The following is an 11,219-nucleotide window of genomic DNA, read 5'->3' as shown; positions in this document are numbered from 1 at the left end:
ACGCCTCGAAAATAACGCCACAGCTGAACCAGGCCTAACAGTGGAGTAGCACAGCATTTACAGTTAGCAGCATTTACAGTTAGCAGCATTTACAGTTAGCTATGGGGCAAGAAGGTCCGGATGCTATGGCGTAATAGCATTGGACGACTGGACTTTGGAAAGGATCAGGACAGTTTGGATTGGAACTACTACCTCTCAGGATGCAGCCTTTTGGAACGTTGTAAAGAAGCGAAGCTAGCTTTGGCAGTACCAGGCATTGCCATATGGAATTGCTATGTTTTTTTAAAAATTTTAATTCTTGATTTTACTTTTTCTGTGTTTGTGTAGAGTAGACAGAGAGAGTTTGTTTTCTGAACAGCAGCTGAAGCTGTTAATACGTATTTTTGATTGATTCTCAGTCACAAGGGCCATACTTGAGTTGGCTACAAGTCTGTTTATATACTCAGTGGACAGTTCATTAAGTAAACCTGTCTAGTACCGGGTCCGAGCCCCCCTTTTGCCTCTAGAACAGCCTGAATTCTTTGGGTCATGGAAACGTTGCTCAATTGGTATCAAGGGACCTAACGTGTCCCAGGAAAACATTCACCATTACACCACCGCCACCAGCCTGTACTGTTGACACCAGGCAGGATGGAGCCATGGACTCACGCTGCCTACGCCAAATCCTGACTCTGCCATCAGCATGACTCAACAGGAACCGGGATTCGTCAGACTAGGCGATGTTTTTCCACTCCTCAGTTGTCCAGTGTTGGTGATGGCGTGCCCACTGGAGCCGCTTCTTCTTGTTTTTTAGCTGATAGGAGTGGAACCCGGTGTGGTCGTCTGCTGCAATAGCCCGTCCGTGACAAGGACTGACGAGTTGTGCGTTCCGAGATGCCGTTCTGCACACCACTGTTGTACTGCGCCATTATTTGCCTGTTTGTGGCCCGCCTGTTAGCTTGCACAGTTCTTGCCATTCTCCTTCGACCTCTCTGATCAATTATCTGTTTTTCGCATACACGCTCAAAGTCTCTTAGGTCACTCGTTTTGCCCATTCTAACGTTCGATCGAACAGTAACTGAATGCCTCGATGCCTGTACGGCCACGTGATTCACTGTCTGTAGGAGCGAACCATTTTGGTGAACGGGGTGTGGTGTACCTAATTAACTGGCCACTGAGTGTATGTCTCTGTCTGCTCAGTAGACTCAGGTTGTGTCCCCAATGACACACACAGTGCACTACTTAGTACCGGGTTACAGAAAGCTTCGATTTCCAGTCTTTTCGTTTTGGAAACAATTAACTGACTTTGTGAGACTTGAGTTTCAGTTACCTCAGCAACCTGTATGTCATTTCAAGAAAATTAGTCAACTCAGTGGTTGCCTTCGTTTCAACTGCGATGACATACCAGACTGGCCTGGTTCCAGGGCTTGCCAAGACAACACAAACACACCTGGAACCAGGCTAGGATGACCAGACCATAACATGCCACTACTCTAGGGTCCTCAACGCTAGCTAGATGTACGCGTCATGTGGTCTCTGTTTTTGGGGCTTTTAACCGACAACTCGTTCTGTGAATGTAAGTGATCCTAATAGTTATAATAACAAGATTGCTTTTAGAGATGTAACGATTCGCTCGATACGCATCGGTCCCAGATTCAAATGTTTAAGATAAGACGGACCCCAAACCGAATGTAGCATGCAACGGTCAGAAAATCGTCTCGAATGTTACGAATCGCTGATTCACTAACAGTTTTCGTTCATATTACATTCTTTCTACCTTACAGAAATACCTCATATTTTGTGACAAATTATTATTCTCCTTCAGTGTCTAACTGTATGTAACTGTGTTGACAGTCATTGATCTACAAGTCATTTAGCATGCCGAACAACCCCAGGGAATATCAGTAGCCTAGTCAAACTGCACATTGTGCCCAGCTTCACGCGCTGACCAACGTGACGTACGTGGTCTGTTCCTGATCTTGCAGAATAAAAGTAAGCTACCGGAGACAACTCTCATCTGGCTATACCTGCTGAATGGGCTTACAATAGATTTCATTTAGATTATTCAGGTTCACCATCACCAATATTTGACAAGACATTTCATTTTTAATTAATTTGTAAAAGAAATAGAAAATTCCACTTTGACGTTATGGGGTATTGTGTGTAGGCCATTGACTAGTCATCTCAATTAAATCCCTTCTTTAATTCAGGCTGTAACACAACAAAATGGAAAAAGTCAAGGGGTGTGAATACTTTCTGAAGGCACTGTATACAGGGTAAAGTTAATAATTTCATAACGAGGAATCACTTTTTTGAGGAGTACTGCAAGGCCAAAGCGGAAGGAGAAAAGAAGATCAATAAAAACGTCCAAATGGTCAAAAGGCTACAATTGCCCCTGCTAATCTGATAATGGGGTGGTAGACATCTAGTCTCCATTATGGCTCTAATCTGATAGTGGGGTGGTAGATGTCTAGTCTCCGTTATGGCTCTAATCTGATAGTGGTAGTAGGGTGGTAGACATCTAGTCTCCATTATGGCTCTAATCTGATAGTGGTAGTAGGGTGGTAGATGTCTAGTCTCCATTATGGCTCTAATCTGATAGTGGTAGTAGGGTGGTAGATGTCTAGTCTCTCTTATGGCTCTAATCTGATAGTGGTAGTGGGGTGGTAGATGTCTAGTCTCCATTATGGCTCTAATCTGATAGTGGTAGTAGGGTGGTAGATGTCTAGTCTCTCTTATGGCTCTAATCTGATAGTGGTAGTGGGGTGGTAGATGTCTAGTTCTCCATTATGGCTCTAATCTGATAGTGGTAGTAGGGTGGTAGATGTCTAGTCTCTCTTATGGCTCTAATCTGATAGTGGTAGTGGGGTGGTAGATGTCTAGTCTCCATTATGGCTCTAATCTGATAGTGGTAGTGGGGTGGTAGACATCTAGTCTCCATTATGGCTCTAATCTGATAGTGGTAGTGGGGTGGTAGACATCTAGTCTCCATTATGGCTCTAATCTGATAGTGATAGTGGGGTGGTAGATGTCTAGTCTCCATTATGGCTCTAATCTGATAGTGGGGTGGTAGACATCTAGTCTCCATTATGGCTCTAATCTGATAGTGGGGTGGTAGACATCTAGTCTCCATTATGGCTCTAAACTGATAGTGGGGTGGTAGACATCTAGTCTCCATTATGGCTCTAAACTGATAGTGGGGTGGTAGACATCTAGTCTCCATTATGGCTCTAATCTGATAGTGGGGTGGTAGACATCTAGTCTCCATTATGGCTCTAATCTGATAGTGGTAGTGGGGTGGTAGACATCTAGTCTCCATTATGGCTCTAATCTGATAGTGGTAGTGGGGTGGTAGACATCTAGTCTCCATTATGGCTCTAATCTGATAGTGGGGTGGTAGACATCTAGTCTCCATTATGGCTCTAAACTGATAGTGGGGTGGTAGACATCTAGTCTCCATTATGGCTCTAATCTGATAGTGGGGTGGTAGACGTCTAGTCTCCATTATGGCTCTAAACTGATAGTGGTAGTGGGGTGGTAGATGTCTAGTCTCCATTATGGCTCTAATCTGATAGTGGTAGTGGGGTGGTAGATGTCTAGTCTCCTTTATGGCTCTAATCTGATAGTGGGGTGGTAGACATCTAGTCTCCATTATGGCTCTAAACTGATAGTGGTAGTGGGGTGGTAGATGTCTAGTCTCCATTATGGCTCTAATCTGATAGTGGTAGTGGGGTGGTAGATGTCTAGTCTCCTTTATGGCTCTAATCTGATAGTGGTAGTAGGGTGGTAGATGTATAGTCTCCTTTATGGCTCTAATCTGATAGTGGTAGTGGGGGGGTAGATGTCTAGTCTCCATTATGGCTCTAATCTGATAGTGGGGTGGTAGACGTCTAGTTCTCCATTATGGCTCTAATCTGATAGTGGGGTGGTAGACATCTAGTCTCCATTATGGCTCTAATCTAATAGTGGGGTGGTAGACATCTAGTCTCCATTATGGCTCTAATCTGATAGTGGTAGTGGGGGGGGTAGACGTCTAGTCTCCATTATGGCTCTAATCTGATAGTGGTAGTGGGGTGGTAGACGTCTAGTCTCCATTATGGCTCTAATCTGATAGTGGTAGTGGGGTGGTAGATGTCTAGTTCTCCATTATGGCTCTAATCTGATAGTGGTAGTGGGGTGGTAGATGTCTAGTCTCCTTTATGGCTCTAATCTGATAGTGGTAGTGGGGTGGTAGATGTCTAGTCTCCATTATGGCTCTAATCTGATAGTGGTAGTGGGGTGGTAGACATCTAGTCTCCATTATGGCTCTAATCTGATAGTGGTAGTGGGGTGGTAGACATCTAGTCTCCATTATGGCTCTAATCTGATAGTGATAGTGGGGTGGTAGATGTCTAGTCTCCATTATGGCTCTAATCTGATAGTGGGGTGGTAGACATCTAGTCTCCATTATGGCTCTAATCTGATAGTGGGGTGGTAGACATCTAGTCTCCATTATGGCTCTAAACTGATAGTGGGGTGGTAGACATCTAGTCTCCATTATGGCTCTAAACTGATAGTGGGGTGGTAGACATCTAGTCTCCATTATGGCTCTAATCTGATAGTGGGGTGGTAGACATCTAGTCTCCATTATGGCTCTAATCTGATAGTGGTAGTGGGGTGGTAGACATCTAGTCTCCATTATGGCTCTAATCTGATAGTGGTAGTGGGGTGGTAGACATCTAGTCTCCATTATGGCTCTAATCTGATAGTGGGGTGGTAGACATCTAGTCTCCATTATGGCTCTAAACTGATAGTGGGGTGGTAGACATCTAGTCTCCATTATGGCTCTAATCTGATAGTGGGGTGGTAGACGTCTAGTCTCCATTATGGCTCTAAACTGATAGTGGTAGTGGGGTGGTAGATGTCTAGTCTCCATTATGGCTCTAATCTGATAGTGGTAGTGGGGTGGTAGATGTCTAGTCTCCTTTATGGCTCTAATCTGATAGTGGGGTGGTAGACATCTAGTCTCCATTATGGCTCTAAACTGATAGTGGTAGTGGGGTGGTAGATGTCTAGTCTCCATTATGGCTCTAATCTGATAGTGGTAGTGGGGTGGTAGATGTCTAGTCTCCTTTATGGCTCTAATCTGATAGTGGTAGTAGGGTGGTAGATGTATAGTCTCCTTTATGGCTCTAATCTGATAGTGGTAGTGGGGGGGTAGATGTCTAGTCTCCATTATGGCTCTAATCTGATAGTGGGGTGGTAGACGTCTAGTTCTCCATTATGGCTCTAATCTGATAGTGGGGTGGTAGACATCTAGTCTCCATTATGGCTCTAATCTAATAGTGGGGTGGTAGACATCTAGTCTCCATTATGGCTCTAATCTGATAGTGGTAGTGGGGGGGTAGACGTCTAGTCTCCATTATGGCTCTAATCTGATAGTGGTAGTGGGGTGGTAGACGTCTAGTCTCCATTATGGCTCTAATCTGATAGTGGTAGTGGGGTGGTAGATGTCTAGTTCTCCATTATGGCTCTAATCTGATAGTGGTAGTGGGGTGGTAGATGTCTAGTCTCCTTTATGGCTCTAATCTGATAGTGGTAGTGGGGTGGTAGATGTCTAGTCTCCATTATGGCTCTAATCTGATAGTGGTAGTGGGGTGGTAGACATCTAGTCTCCATTATGGCTCTAATCTGATAGTGGTAGTGGGGTGGTAGATGTCTAGTCTCCTTTATGGCTCTAATCTGATAGTGGTAGTAGGGTGGTAGATGTCTAGTCTCCATTATGGCTCTAATCTGATAGTGGTAGTAGGGTGGTAGATGTCTAGTCTCTCTTATGGCTCTAATCTGATAGTGGTAGTGGGGTGGTAGATGTCTAGTCTCTCTTATGGCTCTAATCTGATAGTGGTAGTAGGGTGGTAGATGTCTAGTCTCCATTATGGCTCTAATCTGATAGTGGTAGTAGGGTGGTAGATGTCTAGTCTCTCTTATGGCTCTAATCTGATAGTGGTAGTGGGGTGGTAGACGTCTAGTTCTCCATTATGGCTCTAATCTGATAGTGGGGTGGTAGACATCTAGTCTCCATTATGGCTCTAATCTGATAGTGGGGTGGTAGATGTCTAGTCTCCATTATGGCTCTAATCTGATAATGGTAGTAGGGTGGTAGACGTCTAGTTCTCCATTATGGCTCTAATCTGATAGTGGGGTGGTAGACATCTAGTCTCCATTATGGCTCTAATCTGATAGTGGGGTGGTAGACATCTAGTCTCCATTATGGCTCTAATCTGATAGTGGGGTGGTAGACATCTAGTCTCCATTATGGCTCTAATCTGGTAGTGGTAGTGGGGTGGTAGATGTCTAGTCTCTCTTATGGCTCTAATCTGGTAGTGGGGTGGTAGATGTCTAGTCTCCATTATGGCTCTAATCTGATAGTGATAGTGGGGTGGTAGATGTCTAGTCTCCATTATGGCTCTAATCTGATAGTGGGGTGGTAGATGTCTAGTCTCCATTATGGCTCTAATCTGATAGTGGGGTGGTAGACGTCTAGTTCTCCATTATGGCTCAGATCAGCTGCCTACATAGTATACCCCATAGACAGACAGACAGACCCAGCTCATTTTAATTTAGAATGGAAATTGAATGTGTTTTATGCAACATGTTAGTGCATTGAATCGTATCGAGTCGTTCCTCTAATCAAACCGAACCGTTTCAAACTAAAACGTATGGTTCCTGTATCGTATCGGAGCCCATGTATCTAGACACGTATCAAATCATCAATGACTGGTAGTTCTCATCTGTTTACTACCTCGAGAAACCTTCTCTGATAGGACATATATTTACCTCATGCTTTTATACAGATTCATTCATATCTGTGTTTTATCAAGTTACTTTCGTGTTTTGGTAGTTCATATATTTTATTGCAGGTTTTTACCTCTTGTGGACCATGGAGATTTCTAACAGTCTCTGACCAGTTGCATATAGGAGGTGTTGATGATGTTGTTCAACCCTAAAGAAGAGGCTGGATCTTGTATGTAAATACCTGTTGTTGTTGTTGTTGTTGTTGTAATGTACACAGTTGCCGAACACTGATTTTACACCGTATCTGATTGGGGCATTATTGTTTTTCATTTCTCGTGAATGAAAAAATGACTTTTATTCGCTGCAATATAAATGAGAATCTTCTGTGTTGAAGAGTGGATTTATTTTTATTTTGATGCATTCTTTCTGTTTTCATCTCTGTGTTTTATTTTTTTTATAATCCGTTTTCTATCGAATTTTCAAAATGTTTTTTTTGTTTTGTTACAGATTTCTATGATATATTCTATTGGCATGAGTGGCTCAGGGTCAACAGCTATATAGCTAGCGCTTACATTTAGCTCTGTAATGTAATGTGTTGCTAGATAGATAGTCTTTCAGCAAAAATGCAATGGCCCCATCTAGAAGCGACCCTTAACCCCTACTCTTGAGTCTAGAACCTTCTGTAGATCTGGAAGAATGGGATGGGTAATAGTTCAACCTTGTCCTCTGATAGAGCCCCACAGTGGAAGGGTCATAATACCCATAACACCTAGCGGTCAAACAGGGAAATGGTTCCAATCATTTTTTCCATGGGGGATTTTAGAAATACTTAAAATTGTAGGCTTACCCTGGCGTGACGTTTCGATAACCATGTAAATCTCTCTCGGTCGAGGTGAGTTTAAGCTATATATTTTAGGTTTTATGGGTATTATGACTCATACTGTGGTACTCTATAGGCAAGGTGGAAGCTTCACCATATTACTTATACCAATCCAATCCTCTCAGATCTAAGGGTCCTCTGTAGCTCAGCTGGTAGAGCACGGCGCTTGTAACGCCAAGGTAGTGGGTTCGATCCCCGGGACCACACGTACACAAAAAAATGTATGCACGCATGACTGTAAGTCGCTTTGGATAAAAGCGTCTGCTAAATGGCATATTATATTATTATATTATAGACTGTTGGGTGATGTCACTGGTGGCCACACCCATTATCTCTACATGCCAGTATGACCAGTTTTACCTCGACATCATTATCCTGCTATAGTAATGTTTTAATCCATATCAACAACATTATCCTGTTCTAGTCCATATCAGGAACATTATCCTGTTCTAGTCATGTTTTAATCCATATCAACAACATTATCCTGCTATAGTCATGTTTGAATCCATATCAACAATATCATCCTGCTCTAGTCATGTTTTAATCCATATCAACAACATTATCCTGCTCTAGTCATGTTTTAATCCATAAACATCATTATCCTGCTATAGTCATGTTTGAATCCATATCAACATCATTATCCTGCTATAGTCAGGTTTTAATCCATATCAACAATATTATCCTGCTCTAGTCATGTTTTAATCCATATCAACAACATTATCCTGCTCTAGTCATGTTTTAATCCATAAACAACATTATCCTGCTATAGTCATGTTTTAATCCATATCAACAACATTATCCTGCTGTAGTCATGTTTTAATCCATATCAACATCATTATCCTGCTATAGTCAGGTTTTAATCCATATCAACAACATTATCCTGCCCTAGTCATGTTTTAATCCATATCAACAACATTATCCTGCTCTAGTCATGTTTTAATCCATATCAACAACATTATCCTGCTCTAGTCATGTTTTAATCCATATCAACAACATTATCCTGCACTAGTCATGTTTTAATCCATATCAACAACATTATCCTGCTCTAGTCATGTTTTAATCCATATCAACATCATTATCCTGCTATAGTCATGTTTTAATCCACATCAACAACATTATCCTGCTGTAGTCATGTTTTAATCCATATCAACATCATTATCCTGCTATAGTCAGGTTTTAATCCATATCAACAACATTATCCTGCCCTAGTCATGTTTTAATCCATATCAACAACATTATCCTGCTCTAGTCATGTTTTAATCCATAAACAACATTATCCTGCTATAGTCATGTTTTAATCCATATCAACAACATTATCCTGCCCTAGTCATGTTTTAATCCATATCAACAACATTATCCTGCTCTAGTCATGTTGTAATCCATATCAACAACATTATCCTGCTATAGTCAGGTTTTTGTCCCTGGGACTGAAGGTTGGGGACACCGCTCTAGGATATATCAGGGGGTGTATTCACTTAGAACCAAACGGAAGCAAACAGGATGAAATGGGGAGGGATTAACCTGAACTTGTCCAAATAAGAAACACACATTTTTGTTGCAAAACATTTTTCTGTTGCAAAACTTTTTGCTATGGTTTTCACTTATGAATACACCCCCTCACATGACAGCTTCAGTTGTGTATTTGTCAAACATTTAATTTCGCTCATCAAATGGAGCCAATGGCTTTTGACTTGTCATAGACAGGGCCCAAGATGGTACTGACAGGTTTGAATCCCTGAGCTGACGAGGTAAAAAATCTGTCATTCTGCCCCTGAGCAAGGCTGTTCCCCGGGCGCCGAAGACGTGGATGTCGATTTAAGGCAGCCCCCCCGCACCCCTCTGATTCAGAGGGGTTTGGGTTAAATGTGGAAGACATATTTTGGTTGAATGCATTCAGTTGAACAACTGACTAGGTATTCCCCCTTCCTTTCCCTCTACAACATGTATGAAGAAATGTTACTAACGACGGGTCAAGCAATATATTCAGTATGCAGCATGAATCTACATTCAGGGTTTTATTAATGATCTCCATCATCTGTGAAAAAACATCAACTCATGTCTGATGTGTTGGCCTGTTTTATCAGATAACGGTGACCACGTATTACAGTGAAATATATAGTCTGTGATCCATTGTCTATGGCAGTGTTTACACAGGTAGCCCAATTCTGATTTGAATGGTCAAAACGCCAATTATTGGCAAAAGATCAGAACTAGGCTGCCTGTGTAAACGGCCATTGTGTATGCAATCTTAGGGTGCAATTCAATCCGATCACGCGTTGTCAGCAGTGTTCCTTTTTAAAGGCAATATTCCAGCGTAAGACCGCATTCGCGGTAAACTGCATATGTCTGCTCAATCGGAAACAACCATTAAATGTAAAGCGCGCCATAACACAGAACTACCGCTGATCGGATTGAATCCCGACCTACAGGACATCCAGCTTTTCTGAATAGAAACCAAGTACCTCCTAATGCAGTACCTTTATAAATACTACTACACTGAATATCATCTTGAAAAAGTACCAAGTATCATGTATATATATCATTTACTTGACTGTGCAAAGGTTTCTTCCTTTTCATATTTCGAATCCTGTGGAGAAATAAAATCCATTTTTATTTTCACTTCTTTGCTTGTTAATTTCTGTGATTGTCACTGGGAGCATTGGGGCAACAGGGCCTTGGGGTGTTCCAGAGAGCTGGATCATTAAGTTAGCCAGCTATCTCTTTATCTTCTGGTCTATTTAGAAACATAAACTTGAATATGGGTTGTCGGTTGTTGAGTCAATTATAACATGCTAATTTCAAGTGTATATTTCTGGAAAATTGAAAGTTTATTTAGGACGGTTATTGATCCTGCTTTTTAGGACAGTTAGCTGGCTAACTCATTGATCCTGCTTTTTAGGACAGTTAGCTGGCTAACTCATTGATCCTGTTTATTAGGACAGTTAGCTGGCTAACTAATTGAACCTGCTTATTAGGACAGTTAGCTGGCTAACTCATTGATCCTGTTTATTAGGACAGTTAGCTGGCTAAGTCATTGATCCTGCTTATTAGGACAGTTAGCTGGCTAACTCATTGAACCTGCTTATTAGGACAGTTAGCTGGCTAACTCATTGATCCTGTTTATTAGGACAGTTAGCTGGCTAACTCATTGATCCTGTTTATTAGGACAGTTAGCTGGCTAACTCATTGATCCTGCTTTCTGGCTAAATACATTTTTTGACAGAGTCATGTTGAGACCAAGGTCACTTTTACAGATGAGCCCTGTATACACATCAATATACACACAGCCCCATGAGCACAGGAAACACATACGAATGTCATGTTGACTACGGTCAGCCAGAACATTTAGGAATAACTAGATAAGAATACAGTGGGGAAAAAAAGTATTTAGTCAGCCACCAATTGTGCAAGTTCTCCCACTTAAAAAGATGAGAGAGGCCTGTAATTTTCATCATAGGTACACGTCAACTATGACAGACAAATTGAGGGAAAAAAATCCAGAAAATCACATTGTAGGATTTTTAATGAAGTTATTTGCAAATTATGGTGGAAAATAAGTATTTGGTCACCTACAAACAAGCAAGAT

This window comes from Coregonus clupeaformis, chromosome 37, assembly GCF_020615455.1.
Source record: "Coregonus clupeaformis isolate EN_2021a chromosome 37, ASM2061545v1, whole genome shotgun sequence".
NCBI classification, from domain to species: Eukaryota; Metazoa; Chordata; class Actinopteri; order Salmoniformes; family Salmonidae; genus Coregonus; species Coregonus clupeaformis.
This window is presented reverse-complemented; position numbering follows the sequence as displayed.